The sequence below is a fragment of the Lissotriton helveticus genome, chromosome 6, assembly GCF_964261635.1.
Source record: "Lissotriton helveticus chromosome 6, aLisHel1.1, whole genome shotgun sequence".
NCBI classification, from domain to species: domain Eukaryota; kingdom Metazoa; phylum Chordata; class Amphibia; order Caudata; family Salamandridae; genus Lissotriton; species Lissotriton helveticus.
In genome coordinates this window covers 1,399,851,528-1,399,875,533 of record NC_136067.1, presented here as the reverse complement: position 1 = coordinate 1,399,875,533, position 24,006 = coordinate 1,399,851,528, and the positions used below count along the sequence as shown (strand labels likewise).

Here is a 24,006-nt window from a genome sequence, read left to right as displayed (position 1 = left end):
TCAAAAGCACTAGTTTGCACAATACAATGTACGGTACGCTGTTAAGAGTATAGATGTATATATTTGAAACACTGGCACTGGCAGGAGTTACTTAAATAGTATAAAACAAAGGAATCGACGTATCAAAGGGTTTTATCAAGTATCTGTGGTTGGGAAAAACAGCTGGTACATGAGCCGAAATCCTGAATGTTGTTAGTGATTAAAAAGTAATGAAACACTGCATAGCACTAATGCTACCAGTCAGGGGCTCCATCACCTTGTACGTGGTTCCTATATCTTTGAGAACTCTGGGAGAGGTGTGGCGCAGCAGCCAGAGCGGCTGACTCAGGAGCAAGGGGTTCGTGGCTCAATCCCCGACGCTGGCACCAGCTCAGCATCATGTGGCTCTGGGCAATAGCTAACTTAATCTCCCCGAAGAACAAGTTACTTACCTTCGGTAACGCTTTTTCTGGTAGATACAATATCTGCCTGTGGATTCCTCACCTTGTGAATATCCCCTGCGTCAGCAACATTCGGAAATTCTTTTTGTAGCTTCGCGCCGACGTGGACTCGGACGTCACAGAGGCACGGCATCGCTCGCGACTCCGTTGACGTCACCAACGCCTACAATAGGCCCACGCCGGCGTGATGACATCAGTTCCGCCCTTTATTTCCGTGCCATCGAGGCACACGGACGGACCAATGACAGTAGACATATACACAGTATACACAGTACCAATAGCAAGGTAACACACACAGTGTGAAGCAAATGCAATAAAACATTTTACAACAAAATAAAAATATATAACAGAAACACTGGTATAGAAGAGTGGACAACGGGGAGGCGGGTGGGTCAGTGAGGAATCCACAGGCAGATATTGTATCTACCAGAAAAAGCGTTACCGAAGGTAAGTAACTTGTTCTTCTGATAGATACATCTGCCGTGTGGATTCCTCACCTTGTGAATAGAGTCCCACAGCAGTCCCCACTCCCGGTGGAGGGTGTCCACTCCGCTATACCAAGAAATCTTGGAGGACAGAACGCGCGAAATGGCCGTCCCTCCTCACCTCGGTATCCAAGCAGTAATGCTTCGCGAAAGTGTGGAGGGAGGCCCAAGTCGCCGCTCTGCAAATGTCCTCAACTGGAACACCTCTAGACAAAGCAGATGTTGCAGACTTTGCTCTTGTTGAATGTGCTCTAATACCCTCAGGAGGGTCCTTACCCGCCAGAGAGTAGCAAATCTTGATGCACAGGATTATCCACCTGGAAAGTGTGCGCTTGTGCACCGCTCTGCCCTTCTTGCAGCCAGCAAAACCCACGAAGAGCTGATCGTCAATACGATAGTCTTTAGTCCTATCAAGATAGAAACTAACAGCTCTATTTGGGTCCAAGCGATGAAGCCTCTCCTCCTCCTTGGAAGGGTGTGGGGGAGGATAGAAGGTAGGAAGGGTAATGGACTGTCCCAGATGGAAGGGAGTTACCACCTTAGGCAGAAAAGCAGCCCTGGTCCTGAGAACCATTCTTTCAGCATGAATGGACAAGAAAGGGGGCTTGGAGCTAAGAGCCTGAAGCTCACTTACCCTCCTTGCCGAGGTAATTGCAACCAAGAAGACCGTTTTAAAAGAAAGAAGCCTCATGGGACACTTGTGCAAGGGTTCGAAGGGAGAACCCATCAAATAAGTCAACACAAGATTCAAATCCCAATGAGGAACAATAAAAGGAGTAGGAGGGAACTTATTTGTGAGGCCCTTCAAAAATCTTAAAACCACAGGAGATTTGAAAAGAGAAGGCTGATCAGGCAAACAGAGAAATGCCGACAGCGCTGAAAGATAGCCCTTCACTGTAGCAACGGCAAGACCCTGTTGCGCCAGAGAAAGGGCAAACTGGAGAACATCAGACAAATGGGTTCTCAAAGGGTCTATAGATTTCTCCCCACACCAAGAGACAAATCTTGACCACCTATAAGAATAGATGGACTTAGTGGAGTCACGCCTGGCTGACAAGATAACATCCACCACGTCAGGCGGGAGAGAAAAAGAGCTCAGGTTGCCCCGTTCAATCTCCAGGCATGAAGGTGTAAGGTCTGGAGGTGGGGGTGTGGAACCTGCCCCTCCATCTGAGAGAGGAGATCTGCCCTGTGAGGGAGACGGAGTGGCGGATGAGAGGAGAGGTGGAGAAGGTCTGAGAACCACACCCTTCTTGGCCAATCCGGGGCGATCAATATAACTTGGGCCCGGTCTTGGCGAATTTTCCTCAGAACCCGAGGAATCAAAGGTATGGGAGGAAACGCGTAAAGGAGTTGCGAGCTCCATCTCAACTTAAACGTGTCCCCCAAGGCTCCTTGCATCGGATACTGGAGACTGCAGAATGACAGGCAGTGAGCGTTCTCGCGAGTAGCGAACAGGTCCACCTGAGGAGTCCCCCACGTCCGAAAGACATGACGAACCACCTCTGGGTGAAGCCTCCACTCGTGGTCGGCTGAGAACTGCCGACTGAGACTGTCCGCTCGCACGTTTAGAACTTCGGCCAGATGATTTACCATCAGACAAATCTGGTGGTCCTGAACCCAGGACCAGAGACGCAGAGCCTCTTTGCAGAGACACTGCGACCCCACTCCTCCCTGTTTGTTGACATACCACATCGCGGTCGTGTTGTCCGTCAGGACTTGAATCGACCGACCGCGAAGGGAAGGGAGGAAGGCCTTGAGCGCTAGACGTATTGCCCGTAATTCCAGAATGTTGATGTGAAGCAACCTTTCCTCTGGAGACCAAAGACCCTTGACCTTCAGGTCCCCCAGATGAGCACCCCACCCGAGAGTGGATGCATCCGCAATTACTGTGGCCACCGATGGAGGAAGTTGAAAAGGCTTTCCCTGCGACAGATTGCCTTCCACGCTCCACCAAGTCAGATCCGCTGCAGTTTCTCTGGAGATCCTCACAGACTCCCTGAGATCTCCGTTGTGCTGATACCACTGCCTGCGGAGGCACCACTGGAGTGCCCTCATATGCCAGCGTGCATGGTTGACCACTAGAATGCAAGAAGCAATCAGACCGAGCAGGCGAAGAACCTTCAGGACTGGAACGACCGCTCCATTGCAGAACAAAGGAATCATTTCCTGAATGTCACGAATCCTTTGAGGTGGAGGGAATGCACGACAAACAGTAGTGTCCAGTACCGCACCTATGAACAGGTTGCGCTGGGAGGGCACCAGGTGAGATTTGGGTACATTTATCGAAAAACCCAACCTGTGCAACAAATGAGTTGTCTCTTGCAGATGATGGAGCACCTTCTCCGGTGACTCCGCTTTGATCAACCAGTCGTCCAGATACGGGAACACATGTATCCCCGACCTCCTGAGATGTGCTGCCACCACCGCCATCACCTTGGTGAAGACTCGAGGCGCAGTAGTAAGACCAAACGGAAGGACCGCAAACTGGTAATGTTGCGACCCAACCGTAAAATGGAGATACTTTCTGTGCGACTTCAAGATGGGAATATGAAAATACGCATCCTGCAAGTCGATCGACACCATCCAATCTTCTTCCAGCAGCGCTTGAAGAACCTGTGTAAGAGTGAGCATCTTGAACTTTTCCTGTTTCAGGTAAAGGTTCAAGATCCTGAGATCCAGAATTGGCCGAAGCCTGCCATCCTTTTTGGGGATCAGGAAATACCGGGAGTAGCATCCCTGACCCCTCTCCTGCTCTGGAACCACCTCTATCGCACCTTTTCGAAACAATGCCAGGACTTCTTCTTGCAGGAGAAGCAGGTGGTCCTCTGAACAATAACCCTGGCAAGGAGGATAATTTGGGGGAAATTCCCGAAAGGGAAGAGCATACCCATTCTCCACAAGATTGAGAACCCAAAGATCCGATGTTATCAATTCCCAATCTTGTAGAAAATGGGTAAGCCGGCCCCCCACTGGGTCCACATGATCCAAAATGGTGGATCTAGGGCTGCTTTGCTGCTGTGGCTGGGGGCTGGGATGGGGAAGAGGAGGAAACATTACGGCCCGAGCTCGGGCCCTTTGTTTGCCTCTATAAGCTCTGTATAAAGTGTTCTGCTGCTGCTGTGGCTGCTGTTGGGTTGACTTATAGTTTCGAAAAGAAGATCTGCCAAATCCTCTTGAACGTCTTACAAAAGTGCCCCTGGTCTGAAGGCCCAACGACTTTGCTGTTGCTCTGCTATCTTTAAAGCGTTCCAAAGCAGTGTCTGCCTTCTTCCCAAACAATCCAGAGCCGTCAAAAGGAAGATCCATCAATGCAGCCTGGACATCAGTGGAAAACTCACTAGATTTAAGCCATGCGGCTCGCCTTGTTGCAACTGAAGAACACATGATCCTCGCCACAGAATCAGTTGTGTCCAATCCACTTTGGATAACCTGTCTTGCAGCAGCTTGAGTCTCAGAAATTACCTCCTGAAAGTCTTTCCTATCCTCTTCAGGTATTTTGGGTACCAATTGTTTCACAGTGTCCATAAGAGCATGGATATAATGCCCCATCAAGCAGGTTGCATTTGTGGATTTTAAAGCCATACTGGCAGAGGAAAAGACCTTCTTAGTAGCCTGATCCTGCTTTCTGGACTCCTTTTCCGCTGGGACCTGCGGAAACACACCCGTAGATCTTTTGGAACAGGCAGCCTGCACCACCAAACTGTCCGGCAGAGGATGAGATGTTAAAAATTCCGGGTCTTCAGGAGCTGCTCTATACCTCCTAGCCACAGCTCTAAATACCGCAGGAGCTGATACAGGATTTTTCCAAATCTCTAAAATTGGTTCCTTTAAGGCATCATTAAAAGATAGTAAAGGTTCAGTCACTGAAGAAGGAGAGTGAAGGACCTCTGTAGATTAGATTTAAATTCTGCAGATGGTAGAGTAATGTTCAATAAATTTGCGGCTTTCTTTATCACTACATGATAAGGTGTCACATCCTTTGAGGGTTCATTAGAAACCGAAACAAGGTCCCATTCAGGTGACAGTTCAAGGCCACTAGCTACAGATAGGTCCTCAAAAGGGTCCTCAGAATCCTGTAGCTCGCCCTCCTCCAGATTTTCCCCTCTATATCTTTCCTCTTCCATTAATCTTTGGGCTTCACGCCTAGATCTTAGCTTCACATTCGAAGCCGTCGGATCCGCAATCGCCTCCGACGGAGGCGGAGCCGGCGTCGAACTCGACGTCGGACGAGGGAGAGATTCACGACGTCGCTCAGGGTTCGGCATCATAGTTGATGGAACTGGAGTCGAAGGAATCGGAGTGACCGATCTCGGCGTCGATGGCTTCGGAGTCGAAGGCCTCGCCGGAGTCGGATAATGCCAATGCGGCGCCGGAGCCGGCATAAAGGGCATAAGGGGCGCAGGTGCATAGGAATGAGGAACACCCAAACCATATGCCATAGGACCCATGGGACCAGTAGGAGCCCCAGAGGGATACATAGCCCTTGAATAGATTCCGAACATCGCATTCAGGAAATGCGATGGGTCCTGACCTGGAGCCGGGAAGGCGGGGTATGAACCCCCAGGTTGCTCTTGAGGGCGTAGAGTCGAAACGACGTCGACCTCTTCTTCGGGCTGGTGCACCGGAGTCGTACGACCTTCGGGCATCTGAGCTCCACCCTCACCAACCTCCTCCTCCTCACCTTCATCCTCCCGACCTGAAGGATGGGATGGGTCCGGAGATGGAACACTCTTCTGCTTCGGTGAACTCGGTGAGTTAGCATGCAACGCTTCAACCTCGACATCGTGATCCTCCGAAGCCGACAAAACTACCTTCTCGATCAGTTTCACTTGTGACCTCGGCTTGGAACTCGACTACTTCCTCGATCAATGTCGGGATTCATGGGTTCTCTTTTTATGCTTCTTTCTAGATCTTGAAGCATGGGCCGAGGACGAATCCGACCGCGACCTCGATCGAGATCTTGACTTCGATCGACGAGTTCGCGATCTTGACTTCTTCTTTTCTTTTCCTTCTTTAAACTTGGCAACCAGAAGTTTTGCTTCTCTCTCCCGGAGGGCCTTTGGTGTCATCTTCTTGCAGGACTGGCAGTCCTCGACGTCGTGGTCGGAGCTCAGACACCACAAACAGCATTCATGCGGATCTGTAATGGACATTACTTTGTTACATTCTCCGCAAGCTTTAAATCCGGTCTTCTTCGAGGTCATGATGAAATCGAGAAGACAAAGATACTAGAAATTTAGATAGTAACAAAGTTACAGTAAAGGCTACAGACGATCCCAGAAAACCGTTAGCGCCGACGACGCGGAAAAAAGGGAACTGATGTCATCACGCCGGCGTGGGCCTATTGTAGGCGTCGGTGACGTCAGCGGAGTCGCGAGCGATGCCGTGCCTCTGTGACGTCTGAGTCCACGTCGGCGCGAAGCTACAAAAAGAATTTCCGAATGTTGCTGACGCAGGGGATATTCACAAGGTGAGGAATCCACACGGCAGATGTATCTATCAGAAGGCCCCAGCGCCTTAAAACCCTTAAGGGTAAAATGTTTGCACTTAATTATAGGAACCGGATATCGCCATTGCCATCCCCCAAGGATACAAGATCTCTCAGAAGGACCGCCCCACCAGCCCGGGAGGAGGAATCGCCATCATCAACAAATCCACCCTCCTGCTGAGCACATTCTCCGACGAGCCCACAGACCTGATGGAACACACACACTTCAAGATACAGGCCAGCCCTACCACCACCCCCCAAGGAACTCTCTCATCTAGCGACCCCCCGGACCCTTTCACCAACTCCATCACGGATTTCATCTCCCCGCAAGCCATCGCACCCACCAACTACACCCTGCTGCTGGGAGATCTCAACTTATACCTCGACAACCAACTGGACCCCAAAGCCACATCCCTCCTGTACAACCTCCACAGCATTGGACTCCGCCAGATCGTGACCGAACCCACGTACTCAGCAGGACACACACTCGACCCCCTCTTCACAACAGGAAACTCCATCACTTTCAGCCACACCACCAAAATCCCCTGATAGACCACATTGCGTCCAGTTCGCCATCAGAACACCCACCATCCACAAACACCAGCACCTGCTCCCATGAAGAAACTGGACGAAAATCACCGACGACCAGCTCACCTCCTCACTCAGCAACTCCACGCCAACCATCACGGAAGACGATGACCACCAACACCGCAGCCCAAACTCTGCACAGATGGATCTCTGACTGCGCCAACAGCATAGCCCCCCTCAAGAAAAACAACAACACACACACCAAGAAAGCCAGATGGTTTACCACTGAACTTCGAGAGTCCAGACGCACATGCTGCTGCCTCGAAAAGGCCTGGAGGAACTCCAAATCCACAGAAGCCCACAACACCTTCAGGGCCACCACCAACGCCCACCACCAACTCATAAGGAAAATGAGGAAAAAAGCAATTGAAGACTTAATCTCCACACACGTGCACAACAGCAAATAACTCTTCAGCATCATCAAGGAGTTCGCCCAACCCACCAGTGAGTCTACTGACATTCCTCCCTCACAAGACTTCTGCAACAAGCTCAGCACCTTCTTCCACCACAAAATTAAGAACATTTACGACAACTTCAACGAAGACAACCAACACACTGAACCCTCACCAGCCACCCCGACACCCTGAAGCCAATGATTGACAACAGGACAGCCCTCACCACCGAAGACACACTGAAGCCAGTGAAGTCAATCCACTCCGGAGCCCCCACGGAACCCTGCCCCCACCACTTCTTCAACAGAGCCGCCGACACCTTCACACCCATGCTCCGCCACACCATCAACCCCTCCCTGGTGAATGCCTCATTCCTCGATGACTGGGAACACGCCGAGATCAACCCCCTCCTGAAGAAGCCCTTGGCGGTCCCCAACGACCTCAAAAACTACAGACCCATCTCCCTGCTCCTGTTCACAACGAAAGTCATCGAGAAAGCCATCAACAGCCAACTCACCACCTTCATTGAAGAGCACACTGTCCTCGACTCCTAACAATACGACTTCAAAAAAACCACAGCACAGAAACCGTCCTCCTTGCCGCAACAGACAACATCCGCTCTCTACTGGACAAAGGAGAAACAGTAGCCCTCATCCTCCTCAACCTCTCAACGGCTTTCAACACAGTCTCTCACCACACCCTAATACGCAGACTCCACGACGCAGGGATCCGGGACAACACCCTCGACTGGATCCACTCCTTCTTATCCGGCAGAACGCACCGGGTTAGACTCCCTCCTTTCCCTCTCTGACCCTACACTATTCACCTACGGAGTCCCCCAGGGGTCCTCCCTCAGCCCCACGCTCTTCAACGTCTAAATGGCTCAGCTCGCCTCCATCGTCAGCACCCACGGACTCAACATTGTTTCATACGCAGACGACACCCAACTCATCCTCTCCCTATCCAACAAACCCAACACAGTCAAACACAGCTTCCAAGAAGGCATGGAAGCTGTCACCAAATGGATGAAAAGCAGCTGCCTACAACTCAACACCTACAAAACAGAAGTACACATCATGGGCCCAAATCCCGATGCTTGGAACGATAAATCAACTCTGTTGCATCCTTCTGCTTCCACACCCTCTGCCTCCTACGTAAGACCTTCAAATGGATCCTCCTCGAGCACAGAAAGACCGTCACTCCCGCCCTTGTCACCAGCAGACTCGACTACGGCAACGCACTCTACGCCGGAATAAAGAAAAACCTTACCTGTAAGCTACAAAACATCCAGAACGTCGCCGCAAGTCTGGTCCTCAACCTGCCAAGACACTTCCATATCTCCCAGCACCTGCGCACACTCCACTGGCTCCCCATCGAGACTAGAATCACCTTCAAGATTCTCACCCACGCACACAAGGCCCTACATGACACCAGATCAGCGTACCTGAACAGCCGACTCAAATTCCACGCACCCCAAAGAACCCTACGATCATCCAGCTCTCCTACGTGTGGTCCCTCGCACCAGAAAGACTAGATCGGGAGGCCGCTCCTTCTTCTTCCTCGTGGCCAGAGCCTGGAACGACCTACCGCTCCACCTCAGACAGACAACATCACTCCCCATCTTCACGAGAAGCCTCAAGACCTGGCGCTTCAACAGACCCCCTCCTTGATGGACTGGAACCTGCAACCCCCCTCCCCAGCGCTGTGAGACCCTTACGGATGAGTAGTCGCGCTTAACAAACACATAATTGATTTGATTGATTGAATTATAATGCCAAGCATTGTGCAAGTGTGTGGTGTGGACCCAGCGTTCAAAAGAATATTGCGCAATAACTAAAGAACAGCAGGCTGACCCTGCACAGTCTTCACCGCACAGGGGATAGCTGCTTGCAAAGTAGCAACTCTTTCAGCATCTGTAACGAGATGCCAAGACCTGTCTTTCAGGCAAGGTTTTGGGGGGCCTTTGGGATTTCCTCTAACTATACACGCAGAAGATCACACTTGCAGCTCTATAGCACTCTTTCTTCCTGCAATGTAGGAAAATAAAGTACCAGAAGAAAAATGGGCTGGACAGAAGAAAAACAAAGAGAAGGTCAATAGGTCAGCAAAAATTAAAAGAATGTGAGGCTTAATGGAGCAAGAAATAACTATTTTTCATTTTACAAGGGAATTTTGACGTCAGACACCTATAATAAGAAAATGATGTGAATAGACACCTGTAAGAAGGAATGAAGTGTGAGGGGATGAGCTCATGATAGCAGGCTACAGATAGATAACCTGGGCCTGCACAGGCACTCTTTTCTCACAATCTTTAACCAATCTTCAAGTTGTGATGAGTCCCATGAAGCTGTGCAAGTATCTGCTGGCGACTGCATAGACTGTGCCAACGTGACAACAAGCACTACACAAAAAAGAACATAGCACAAAGAACATTTGGGTTGGGGCCGAGATTGGTATGATACAGGGCCGTTTCTACCATTAGGCTGGACTAGGCAGCCGCCTAGGGCGGCAAAAGGGAGAGGGCGGCAAAAAACATGAGTTTGTGCTGACCCTATCCAACATTTCACAAGGCTGGTTCATTTGTAACCAACCACTCATGAAGATTGTGCTTGTTAGAGAAAGCGCTTCAGAAAAACATAACGCAGACACCAAGAGGCTGCACGGTCATTTGTGTGCCTTTTGAAAATAAGTTTTCTCTTTTATATGCAGAGAAGAACTGTACTAAAAGTCATGTGCTCATGAGCGAGAAAAGACGCAAGGTTTGATAACTATTGAAAGTCCAATTTAGATGTACTTACTGATTTTCCAAGTAGTATGGTTATGTGGATATACTTGTTGCTGTTTTTTTTTTGTACAATGGCAAGTTTTGTCATGATTTAAGAACATTTGTACAGCGCTTACAGGTGGCGAAGTTTCGTATTCCAAGATAAGCCCTTTCTTTGGGAGCATGTAGACCATCTCTCTCAGCTGGGAGTCCTATGCGCTAGATTTCAGAGTAGGTCATATCGACGGAAGCGTTTCCTTCAAATTTGGGAGCAGAGACAAGTTTTACATTGACCAATAGGCTACTTTGCCTGGTAGTACAACGGGAAACGTTGTCAGAAGAACAAACATGCATTAGTGGAAGATTACGAGACGTTAGTGCACACTAGAAATGTAATGCGTTACACATCAGCAAAATAGGCTTTTTTTATTTGTTAACAGTCTTTGGCCAGGCCCAGTGAACTATGGCATTGTGCATGCTGACTGCACAGGAGAGATTCATGTATGGGAAACAGGTTTAAGTGAAATATAAACAGAACTATGTGAGATGACAACAAGAAATACTAAACCCATAGATGAGACCTGGGTGGTGTCATGAAGTCGTGCGTTCCCGCAGGGCACTGATGTCTTCCTGTTTATGCGAGGCACTTTCTAACGCGCATACAATAAACTCTGGTTGTTTTCAGGGTTAGTACATGTGCTGCAGAGAGCACCACTTGATAACAGTGGGGGTGACTGCCTGTCATTCTAGTTATGCTGCTTGCTGCACATCCTCCGAGAAATTCCGAGTTAAGTGTTTTTTTTGCAGTTTAGATACCGCAAACTCGACCGGAAGGTATCAGTGCACTTTACAGGAGCACCAGTTGCATTACAGAATTACAGATGGACACATTAATTTTTGTTCTTTTCTAGACGCGGGGAGATTAAGTGATTTGTCCAGAATCACAAGATGACTAACCCTCCCACCACACTCCAACCTGGTCCCCAGCTTAAAAGTCACCATAAATGCACCTAAAAACAAACACACATCTGTGCCCTGCATGAACACGCACCCACGTCATAGGCCCCTGTAATTGTAGTACAATGATTGCCCATTCAATAAAATAAAGTGCATTCCAGTTACTGTGGGTGAATTCGGTACACTATATCTGGGCTGCGTCACCTGCTTATCAGCATGCATAGAACCCGAGTGATATTCCTTGGCACACACGAGCCTCACCTGTCAATTATTTCTTCTAGCCTGGATGACAGGGGGAGAGTAATGGTAGTAAAAGGGAGGGGGCAGCATTTTTCAATTCTTGCCTAGGGTGGCAAAACACCTAGAAACGGTCCTGGTATGATACAAAAAAACGGACAAATTAAAAAGAAATAAACATGACACCAAGGATTTGGGGGAAAGGAAATGGGATTGGTGCAAACTAATACGTTGACACGAATTATCCAAATAAAGGGTCACTCTGTCTATCTCCCTTTACTGAGTTGTCCAATTAATTTTTGTTGAACACCCCCTTCCCTGCCCCATGGCGTACCTTACATTTGCGATGGCTCCTTCTACATGGCTCCCAACATTGTTGTGCCAACTGCAAACCCCTCCTCTCGAAAAGGGCCCTACGCTTTGTCACTTAATTTGCGCTATGTACCTCCCATACATGCATACATACATTGTGTTTTTTGAGACCCCTGAAAGTGCTCAGTTTCAATATCCCTTCTACGAGTCAAGCCTACCCTGCCAGCAAATTCTAAAGTGACGGCCTGTTACATTCTGCCTTATTGTGACCTGAATCAAGCGCCCAGTGGTGAATGCAGGGCAAAGACCGTGAAACATGGCATGTCATTTCCGCCCACCCTTTCCAGATTGCTCTCTGCTGCTGTCTAACCTTTGTACGCATCCATGAACGCCACGCATGCACTTTACTGGACTGGCAAAAGATTAACATCCTGACGTCCCCCGGCTTGACGTCACTGCTTCTTGAACATTCTCTGAAGGAGCGCGTGCAGTTCCTTCCTGTGCGCACGCAGTCCTGTCAAGTATCACGCATCAGGTGTGACACTAACGCATTTCAGTGGGGTAATCCGCATTACCGCACTGAAATGCTTTGTCACGCATATTCATAGTGTCTCAAATGTTACTGCAAACTAATAAATGGGGCAGGAATCAGCGCGTCATGCCCACGCAGCTCTCCGAGGCTTGGGGCTCCGTTCGCAGCGAGCTACTCAGCAGTCTGGCTCACACTCCATGTGCTCCAATGTTTAAAAATCGCAATTTCCCCGTCGTGCGACTCTGGCTGTCAGCCTGACGTCACGGGGCCCAGTCAGGTTACGTGACGGCCGGCGCCGCAGGGGACCGTCGTCACATCCTGATTTCTGAGCGGGGAGCCAGAAATCAATTTGTGGAGGGAGGGAGATGGCTGGTTGCTGAATTTGGCGCCGCCCCGCCCCCAAGCAATGGTTCTCGCAGCTTCCTGCTGCATCTCGCATCGGCCCGAGCCGGGCCGCAGTGTGCTCTCAGCTGCTACACCCTCCCAAATTTAAGTGTTGCCGCAGCTGAGGGAAGGAGTCAGTCACCCGCGATGCAGCGGCCAACAGGACAGTCTGTCACTGACTGGGCGGTCCCGCTCGGGTCTCACTGGACATCCTGGACGACACTTCTCCCTTAGGAAACGTGAGTGAAAAAAAAAAAAAAAGTTTAACATTTACTCTTTCGTGATGTACCACGTGTCGGCAGTTTGTTTTCTTAGTGCTAAATGTCAATACCAGCTTCAGTGAGGTAATGGTATCTCTCACTGCGCTCGTTTTTAATACAATTAAAAATATGCATTTAAATTATACCACACTTTCCTGTGCGTGGCGCTGGGCCGATCGGGGTCATTGAGCCGCACTGTGACAAAGTTGTGGTGGCAATCAGCACTGCTCGCACCACAGGGATTATTTAAAACATGTGAGCCCTGCCACCTGTGACCCTCCCGATCCCGAACCATAGACCATGAAGGCTGTGGAGCCCTTAGCACTCAGTTGTGCAGCTTTGCTGCTAAGCTATGTTTGAATCATGCCCAGCCCGCAGCGACATCACATTCTGGTAGTGCTGCCGGAGCTGGTGTTCCCTCCTGGTTGTGGCAAAATCATGGCAGCGCTGCTCAAACTGCCACCTGGCTGCAGTGAATTAAAAATCGTAATCCTGATCATGACCATCCCCTCCACTCCCCCCGTGACTTAAGAGGGAATGACTGTGCAGGCCAGGACTGGAGTCTGAGGAAGCAGGCGGGACTCGGAATCTGAAGTAAATCAGATAAACACTGTGTTACCTATCTGCTTTTTTGTGTAAGCATCAGCTGATCTTACCTATAATATGTATTTTTAGTGTAAACGGCAGCGCGTTATCAGCCGCCTGCAGTGTTGATGAAGTTCTGCCCTGGGCATGGCTGCAGACTCGAGGCGGCCTGTAGGCCACGACCAAGTGTGTGCTGCGTCACAGAGTCTGAGGCTGCCTTGCCCAACATGCCCGGGTTGCATGCTGCTGTCTGCCGTCTGTAGAGAGCCACCCGGGCTCTCTCACACAATGTATCTCTTTTCCCCCACGCATGCACGTACAACCTCGGGGCGGGCTCGCGCCGAGGTATAAATAAACATGCGGAAGACCGCTCGAGGTCTTTCCGGCTAACTGGCCATCTGAGTCTGTGTCCCTTACTCATGTGTAGTTGCCCACGTGGTAGGCCTTACCTGGACACCCTACATTGGCGACGAGGCCGGTTCACTTCCCCACGTGTGCCTGGTGCCCCGGTTTGGTCCGCCGCCTGCTTCCTGCCGCGGTGCCTACCCGCCGTGGTGTGCTGGTTCCCCCTCCGTCCGAGACCCGCCCACGCGTCTCCCGTGAGGGAGCGCCTTCAGCCGGCGGGACTCGGGACTCGTGGGGTCGACGTGCTGCCTGGGAGATCCTGCGGGTGAGTGACCGTCTGCCCCGCCTGCGCGGCCCCTGCCCTGCCGTCTCCAGCCAGCCAGCGCGGAGGAGGTACGCCTGCCGGCCGCAGGCTCTCAGAAGTGGCCCGGGGACGCACCACGTGACGGCGGCCTGAAGCAGTCCCGCCCTCCCTCCCGGAGAAGGCGCGCATGCAGCGCCCCTGCTGCGGCGCGCGCTAAACACCGCGCCAGGCCCCTCACGCTCCAAACCCGCCCTCGCTGCACACCGGACGCCTCCACAGCGATACAGGGTCCGCTGCCTGCCTGATTACTTGTTATACACGGGACAATTGAGTGGAAGGGTGTGGGTGTGCCACACGTCTGCAGCCAAACAAGCATTGGCAACTGCAAGGACTCTAGCCTGCCACACGTCTGCAGCCAAACAAGCATTGGCATCTGCAAGGACTTTAACCTAGCACAGCCAAACAAGCATTGGCGAATACAAGAACTTGGACCTGGAACCTGCCGCCACTGAAGGCTCCAAGTAACCTGCGCTCATCACAGCCGCCCCCTTTTGCGTCAGGCCTCACTGCGCCTCGACACGTGGCGCGACCTGCGCCTCAGCCCTGCGCCGCACGCCGCCGCGACCCCGGAAAGCACCAGAACGGCCTGAGTGACGCTAAGCCATGAGCCAGAACGCGACAGGGGCGGCCCAAGACGGGGTTGGCCAGCCCCCCCAGCAGGCGATCCAGCCACCACCAGTTGTGCCCGCGGCGCTACCACCGGTTCAGGCCCTAGCAGGAGCACAGGCCCCTGTGGGACCTACCATACCTGCGCCTCACGCACATCAGCACGCCGGCGCAGCGCCCTTACCGCCGTTCAGCGAATCTGCGGACCCAGCGACAGCAGCTATCCGCTGGAAAGCATGGGTCGGACGCCTCAATCTATACTTCAAGGGCACCAGAGAAACTGATGGGACGGTGAAGAGGTCGCTCCTCATTCTGTATGGTGGTCAAGAGATTTATGATCTGTTCGAGTCGCTCCCTAACACCGGGCCCGAGGATAACTATGATGCCGCTGTTGCGGCCCTCAACGCACATTTCGATCCTCAGCTTAACAATGACTTTGAAAAGTTCAAGTTCAAACGTGCCTGGCAGATGGACTCCGAGTCGGTCGACATGTACTACACTCGACTCTGACGACTTGCGAGCACGTGTCCGTTCACCAACCCCCGTGACGAAATCAGGGATCAGATCATAGTTGGATGCAAGTCAAAGCTACTGAGGAAGCTAATCCTCAGGCAACCAGGAATTACGCTCGACGAGATCCTCATCCTGGCTAGATCACATGAACTGTCCGATGCCCGTGCAGAGGAGATGGAGGTAGCGCTGCGCACCCCGGTGATCGCCCCGCCTGCGGCGAGAGCCCCGACCATCAAAGAAGAACGGGTGGATGTGGTCCACAGACGATTCCCGCCCGCGAAGCCGCGAAATGGCCCGCCACGAGGCAGTCAGTGCGGGTATTGCGGAGACGATCACCCTGCCACAGCCACGTGTGGCGCCAAAGGCAAGACGTGCCTCAAGTGCGGACGTCTGAATCATTTTGCCGCCGTCTGCCGGGGAGGGAAGTTCCGATCAGCAGGCCCGCGCGCCAGGACTGTAACACAGCGAGTCCGACAGCTGTCACTCGACCAGGAGAGGCCCCATCCTGACACCGAAGCACAAGACCGCCGGCCCAGGTACGAAGACGATGAAGACGACGAAGTGTATGTCATCTCCTATGTGAGCCGAGCATCCACGAAAAGAAGACCGCCTCCCATGTGTTCCGTCTCTGTTGATGGGACAAGTGTCAACGTGCTGATCGATACAGGAGCGTCCGTGAATGTCATGGACTCGGACCAGTACGAGCGGATGTCCCCGAAGCCGACGTTGGCACCGTCCGCAGCACGAATCTACACCTATGGAGGGACTGAACCTATGCCTCTTCGAGGAGTGATCCAAACCACCGTAGTCAACGGAGAGTACTCCACAGTAACCAAGTTTCATATCACCGAGGGCAAGAAGGGCACCCTCCTGAGCTGCCACACGGCAGAGGACCTGGGACTGGTATTCTTCGCCAACCAAGTGCACCAAGCACACGCAGACTTCATGTTAAAAGACTTCCCTGAACTGTTCAAGGGCCTTGGCAAGCTCAAAGGAAAGAAGTTTAAACTGCACATCGACGCAACCGTCAAGCCCGTTGCTCTCAGGCACCGGCGAGTGCCTTTCAACCTCAGGCCTCAAGTGGAGGAGGAACTGCGCAAACTTGAAGAACTGGGGGTAATCGAGAAAGTGTCGGGCCCGACACCCTGGGTCTCCCCACTGGTGGTCGCCCCCAAACCGAAGCAGCCTGGAGCCATTCGTCTGTGCGTGGACATGAGGCTCCCCAACACCGCTGTCAAGCGGGAAAGGCACATCACCCCTACTATGGACGACATCATAGCAGACCTCAACGGGGCGAAGTGGTTCTCAAAGCTGGACCTCAACTCAGGGTACCACCAGCTCGAGTTAGAGCCAGCTAGCAGATACATCACCACGTTTTCAACACACGTGGGGCTGCGTCGCTACACCCGGCTCAGTTTCGGTGTCTCATCGGCAGCCGAAGTCTTTCAAAACGCCATTCGCGAGGTGCTATCTGGCCTACGAGGGGTGATCAACCTGAGTGATGACATCCTTGTGTACTCCACAACCCTCGAAGAACACCATGCCAATTTGAGGGCGACCCTGCAAAGGCTTGCCGACAGCGGCCTGACCTTACACCGAGCCAAGTGCGCATTCTATCAAGAGTCAGTGGATTTCTTTGGCTACACATTTACGAGAGAAGGCCTGAAAGTTGATCCCAAGAAGGCGGAAGCCATCAAAGCAGCCAGCACCCCACGGAGTCAAACTGAAGTCCGCAGCTTCTTGGGCATGGCCACATACTGTGGCCGATTCATCCCGAACCTAGCTGCCATTGCGGAACCCCTCCGAGCCCTCACCCGTGCTGATCAGAAATGGGACTGGACTGCAGCCGCTAACAAAGCGTTCCAGACCATCAAGGCCAGTCTTTTGGACAATACCACCATGGCCTACTTCCAACCACGCAGGCGGACCGAATTGATCGTCGACGCCAGTCCAGTAGGGCTAGGAGCCGTTCTGTTGCAAGAGTACGGGCCTGAAGAGTGGAAACCGGTTGCCTACGCCAGCAAGGCCCTGTCGGACACTGAGACCAGGTACGCCCAAATTGAAAGGGAAGCCCTAGCCATCAAATGGGCGTGCCAGCACTTTCATCTCTACCTCTGCGGGCAGGAATTCACGGTGGTCACAGACCACAAGCCTCTTCTGCCCCTCTTCGTGGGGACATCACGACTGGCTCCCCCGCGCATCGAACGATGGGCCGTCCAGCTGCAGGGCTACAGGTTCAAAGTGGTGTTCAGGCCAGGGGCACACAACCCCGCCGACTACCTGTCGCGACATCCAGATGTCATCCCGCCACAGCCCCTCGCCGAGGACGGAGAAGAAGTGGAAGAAATCGTCCACATGGTCACGCAGGCAGCGTGCCCTGAGAACATGTCGCTCAAGGAAATCGGCGACGCCACTGCAGCGGATGAGACTTTGGTGAAAGTCCGACAGGCCCTCGAGGGAAATCGCTGGGCCCATTTTCTCGACGGCGCCGCCTGCCTCCGACCGGAAGTGAGTCACGCCAGGCAACAGCTGTGGCAAGTACGCAGTGAACTAAGTGTCGGGGACGATGGAGTGGTGTTACGCGGACATCTCATTGTCATGCCCGAAAGTCTTCAACAACGAGCCCTGAGCCTAGCACACGTAGGACACCAAGGCATGGCTAAGACAAAGGCACGCCTGAGGAGTAAGGTGTGGTTTCCAGCGATGGACAGCCAAGTGGAAGCGATGATACGGTCCTGCCATGCATGCACAATCACTGGCGGTGAGCCTGTCCCAGCACCCGTCCTCACTGAAGAAGCTCCCCAGGCACCTTGGGCTCAACTCAGCATAGACTTTGGCAGCTTCCCGGATGGCCGGCACATGCTGGTGCTGGTTGATTCCTTCTCAAAGTTCCCAATCGTGGAGGTCATAGCGTCCACTGCATTCCCGCAGGTGAAGAAGGCCTTAAACCGCGTGTTCGCCACGATGGGGCTCCCCGAAGAAATCAAGTCCGATAACGGACCTCCCTTTCAAGGAAGAGAGTTCCAGGCATACCTGGAGGCTCTCCGGATCAGGCACAGAAAAATCACCCCGCTGTGGCCCCAAGCCAACGGGGAAGTGGAGAGGCTGATGCGAACATTAAATAGAGCCCTCAGGATAGCCGTAGACAATGGTGAAGACCCAGAAACTGCCCTGGACCAATTCCTCGGAGCCTACCGTCAGACGCCCCACTCAACGACTAAATGTGCCCCCTCACATGTACTGTTCAAACGAGCTCCACGGGATGGCATCCCCACTGCAAGCACGTGGGTGCCGGAAGAGAGGGACGCCGAGGCCACACAGGCCCGAAGACAAGCTACGAACATCAAAGCAAGTATGAACCGTCATGCCAAAGAGCCAGCCATCCGAGAAGGGGACGCGGTCATTGTCAAAGATCGCCACCCAGGGTGGAAGTTTCGAACTCCCTTTGAACCCGAAGTATGGATAGTGGAACGAATGCAAGGAACCATGATCACAGCAAAGAGAGACGGCCAGACTGTGACGAGAAATGTATCGTGTTTCAAGAAGGTGGCCGACACAGCCGCTGGACAGCTGAGAACAAGGAGAATGGAGCCCGGAGACCCGGAAGAAATGGACTTTGACAGTCTTCCTAGTCCGGCACCTACCTCACCACGAGAGGTCACTCCGCCACGGCCAATGCCACCAGGCCCCGACATCGGGCGGAGTCAGCCAAGGGCTGAAGAGGCGAGTGAGGGTCCAGGGATAGCCCCGGCCGGGGTTGTCGAACTGCCATGGACCAGGAACCGCCGCTACAGTCTGAGGCCCAATCCGAGGCCGAGCCAGCGGCTGATGGACTTTGCCTGGTCATCCCCCTGAACATGAGTCTGAGAACGTGCAGGCTGAAAAGGACTAAAATAAAGGAGGGATGTAGAGAGCCACCCGGGCTCTCTCACACAATGTATCTCTTTTCCCCCACGCACGCACGCACAACCTCGGGGCGGGCTCGCGCCGAGGTATAAATAAACATGCGGAAGACCGCTCGAGGTCTTTCCGGCTAACTGGCCATCTGAGTCTGTGTCCCTTACTCATGTGTAGTTGCCCACGTGGTAGGCCTTACCTGGACACCCTACACCGTCAACGTTTTAATTTCAGCCAACAGCACCAACTAAACACGTTACTATAGGGTGCTTTTACTAACTTGTAATTTTGACCAGGAAGCAGTAAAATGTTAACATGAAATTAAATACAATTCACGCATTACTAGTGTGAATCAACGCACAAATATTTGTGCAGTTCTCTGCATTGCTTTGCTAAAGAGTGCAATCAAAGGAGATTATTATGCACACCTGAAAGCACGGCTTGAGATGTCAGACTCTTGGGGGTGGTTCTGGTTCCCTTTAACAGTAGCATTAGAAACTATATAAAGTGAAACTCTGAAAGGAACCCAACGTTTTCTAAGTATGTGCATTCATGCTTTGCCTTCCCTGAACACTACTTCCAAGAATAACTGCAACATTTAAATCATTAAAGTGCTGATTCTATTATGGGAAGTGCTTCATCCAACATTTGGTTTACGTTCATTTTAACAGAACAAAACTGAGAACATTTTTATTCCAACATGGTATCTATGTTAGTGTGCATTTCCACTTGAACTCAACTGTCTTACCCGGAATTAAGATGACAGTTGACGTATGTTTATATATTTTTTTCTTCATGTGGTATTGTGAAGTTTGTGTTTTAAAACCCTGCCCCTCAGTCCACACCCATGGCTCTTCTTCTTTCGTTCCAGAGGTAGGTGCAAGTTACATTTTGCGAGTACCTATTGCTTTAGGTATTTTAGGGCTGTAGATTACTAATTGGACGAATAAAACTGCCTTGTATCCTCTTCCTTGTGCACAAAGGTTACAACCAGCTAGAGCAAGACTAAACTATGTGAGCTTCAGCCTCACTCGCTGATGCTTGCCCGATGCGGAGTGTCAGTGACTACTGTCTAATCAGGTTACAAGGCCACTTTCATTTCTGGTGCTATACAGCAATTTTAAGATCCTCTTAAGAGTTTCCTGTTGCTCAAATGGGTGTAATTTCTGATAATTAAATGTTTCCCTGGTCTTCATTGCTTGCGAGAAAGTGTCACTCATAGTCGTTGAAATGTCACTCATAATTACACTAAAATTATGAAAATGTCACACATAGCAATCTGAAACCTTGGCAGCTATGCGCACGTGGTTTAATCGCCCTGGTATCTTTGTACTTCCGACTGTGGGTGGCTCGGAATCGCAGTGAGCCTTCGTAATCTTCACAGTATTTGAGGAACTGCTTTGTGGACATCTCACTTCCTGGCAACTGTCACGGAGATGATCCGTGGGCCGCACCCCACTGGGCCGCATGACTCGCGCACCACCAGGCCCCCTCGTGCCAGCCTAAATCTCGTCAGGAAGTGGAAGGGGTTAACCACAGAGTTCTTACACACTGAAAATTAAAGTAGGGCGCAAATCTGAAATAAAATAAATTCACTATAGAGGCGGGTTGAGCTTTTAGTAATACGATTATTAAAAATTATGATATGAATGTTTTACTTTCACAGCACACCCTATCACCCTGAAACTTATTTTCTATCATGAGAAATAACTGGCCTTTGCCGTTTCTTAATACAAGGTACATTACTGTTCCATATTTCAGGGCTGTATGGTTTTGCTTACTGGAAATGTTCTGAAGACCAGGTGTGAGACAATGTCAGTTACTGCTTCAATTTTGATAGCTGGTTGGATGGGCTCAAAGATTTATGAGAGTTTAAAGAGTTAGGTGTGACAGATTTACCTCAGAAGAAAACATAAAATAAGCCTAACGTGGTATTCTACGGCACAACAGAGGGGCATATTACCAGGGGTAAGTATCGCCGCTTTTTCAGCGAATTGTGCAGAGAAAGCGGCGATACTGCTAGAGCCCTATTAACAAGGGCATTTTAAAGCCTGGCGCAAGCCCACTTTGCATGTCGGCGATTAACATCGCTAATGACATGCAAAGTGGGCGTTCCCACATCCAACCACATGTAAAATGTGGTTGGAGGTGGGAACACCCTATTACCTAGGCAGGCGTTGGGAGAGGGAGACCTGCGCTAAACTCGTTTATCGCAGGTCTCCCAACGCCTGACCTGACCAGGTGTTAGGGCATTGATAACATAGGGGAGTGAATCATAACGCTGAGTCCACCCCCCCATATTATCAAGGCACACATTAGCGCATAAAAACAAAGTTTGTTTTCATACGCTAATGTGCCATATCACCGACTATCGCCGGATTTCAATTCGCCTACGTGATGCGCATTGATAATTGCGAGCTAAAACGGTGATGAAATCTGGCGAAAGCCAGCGATATGGGGATGTGCGTTGTGCGTTTACTAACGCACTTCTTGGTAATATGCCCCGGAGTTTGATGGTATTCTATCGCACCATAGAGTTTGGTGATATTCTATCGCACTATAGAGCTTGGTGGCATTCTATCGCACAAACATTTGGTGGTATTCTATCGCACTGTAGAGTTTGATGGTATTCTATCGCACTGTAGAGTTTGATGGTATTCTATCGCACTGTAGACTTTGATGGTATTCTATCGCACCGTAGAGTTAGGTGGTATTATACCGCACAAACATTAGGTGATATTCTATAGCACAGTAGAGTTTGGTGGTATTCTATCGCACTGTAGAGTTTGATGGTATTCTGTCGCACTGTAGAGTTTGGTGGTATTCTATCGCACCATAGAGTTTGGTGGTTTTCTATCGCACCACAAGGTTTAGTGGTATTCTATCGCACTATAGAGTTTATATATATATATATCCCCCATGCCCACACAATTCCTAACTCAACATCTATGTACCTTGATGATAAACATATCTTCCAGGTGCATATATGTGAAGTTAAGAATAGTAAATCTATACTTACCTATTTATACCTACCTTCAGAATATTTTGGTAGTCAATTTTAAGGATAAGATATTATTGCATGACAATATTTTATCACTCGATAACGTGACATGCATCCATCTAAGGCATCATCAGATACTGGAAGTGCTGCCAGCAGGAAGTGGAAAATCATCCCCAAATTGTTTATGGGTGCCTAAGACCAAACATTCCCACCAGGAACAGGGAAATAAGCCTAAAGGTTCAAAAGAGTCAAATGCCACACCTTCTACAGAAGGTGGATGTACACATTCTTGAATGTACACATCCTAAAAGAGCATGGATGCCTTATGGCTTCTCTATGAAATGGAAATGAGATTGAAAAATTATAGGAGATAAAACAAATATTCCTAATTTGTTGTGCGAGTAGAGGTACAGCACACTTAATATTTAAGTTATGATCCTAAACGTACTCATGAGAACACAGTTTAGTGTTGGTTGGTCTCGGCAAAATGAATGGTTGGCAAAGATCTTACTCTATTAAAAAAAAAATTCTTTCTTCAAGCAGACCCACTTTACAGCTCTCTAGGGGTCAAATCACAGATTCTTTGAAGGACATATAGTAACTGGAAACCTCTGACTTAGCAACCCCGATTACAAGTACAGGAAACCATCATTTCACATTTACATCCACTCACTTGATTCTGAGGATACTACCACTGGAACACTGGGACCAGTAAGGCTTGGTGGAACAAAAGGCACTTTTCTCCTCTTCCAGATTATACCAATCACAGCTTGGTAGTACAGAGGTAGTCGATAGCCTATCTACAACACATGATTATTTCCCTTCCATTTTCATTTGCACTACTTTAGGCCTTCTAGTGATGACAGCATAGAATTATCTTTGCCTGAGGCATAATTGCATTCCATAACTGTATGCTAGGGGCTAGAACTACACAGAGTTAGGACTGTAGTAACTAAGGTAAGTGCCTCCAACCATTTGGAGTTAAATCAAAGGAAGGCATATGCCCTCTCTATCACAACAATCGGTGACCATTGTTGCTTGAACACTCATATTGTAAATTAATTTTACGGATTTATTTAATCTTCATTTCTCATTTTAACACACCCTGCTTTTACTATTTGTAGCTTAGTTTTCTTTTGAGTATGTGTGATCAAAACTAACACCGCCACATGTAGTTCAACATCAACCTACAATGCAAGATGCAGTGCTCAGTTTTTAGGTCTTGCATACAGTTTTAACTGTTCTTGACGGCATATTGCGTACAGTACCAACACTTAGAGAGCAGGCTTTAGATTAAGCCACTGCTTAACATTGATTGGCTTTCATGACATTCTCATTCACTTGATTTACTTCCTCTTCTTGTGTCTGTCCTTCAAGTGAAGCATAGCTTATTTACCATCCTTTTGATTAGATAATGACTTTTATCCACCCACAGCTTCACACCAAGGAACAACATTTTTCTTATAGGAAGGACATCATGGGAGTCCACGTGTTTTCTTAATATTTTTTGTTTTCTTTTTATAGGGCCTGGCAGTTGCAATTTGCCGCCGGGTTCCCCCTTTCTATATAATGCGATTTCAGACACTTTTTATAAGTTTTTAATTTACTGCTCCAAGATAGGCGTTCACCGTCTCGGAATGTTAAATAAAAAAGAAAACGTGGCTGCCGCTGCATTATGACACACACAGCGCAACTGTGATGACGCAAGAGCGCATATTCCTCATTGCACCTGTTCAACCTCTGCAATAACCATTTTTTTTTTACTGATGCTGATAAGCATCCTCAAAAAAGCATTGACAAAGTCAAAAGTCGAGACCTACTAGCTATGGGAAATCTTGTTCCATAGCTGCTTC

At 50.2% G+C, this 24,006-nt stretch overlaps 1 protein-coding gene across 3 annotated transcripts in view; it reads right to left on the bottom strand.

Moving 5' to 3' along the window:
• Positions 1 to 24,006, bottom strand: part of TIAM2 (TIAM Rac1 associated GEF 2) — a 340,543-nt gene that overhangs the window by 240,402 nt on the left and 76,135 nt on the right. The gene's annotated exons all lie outside the window — the stretch shown is intronic.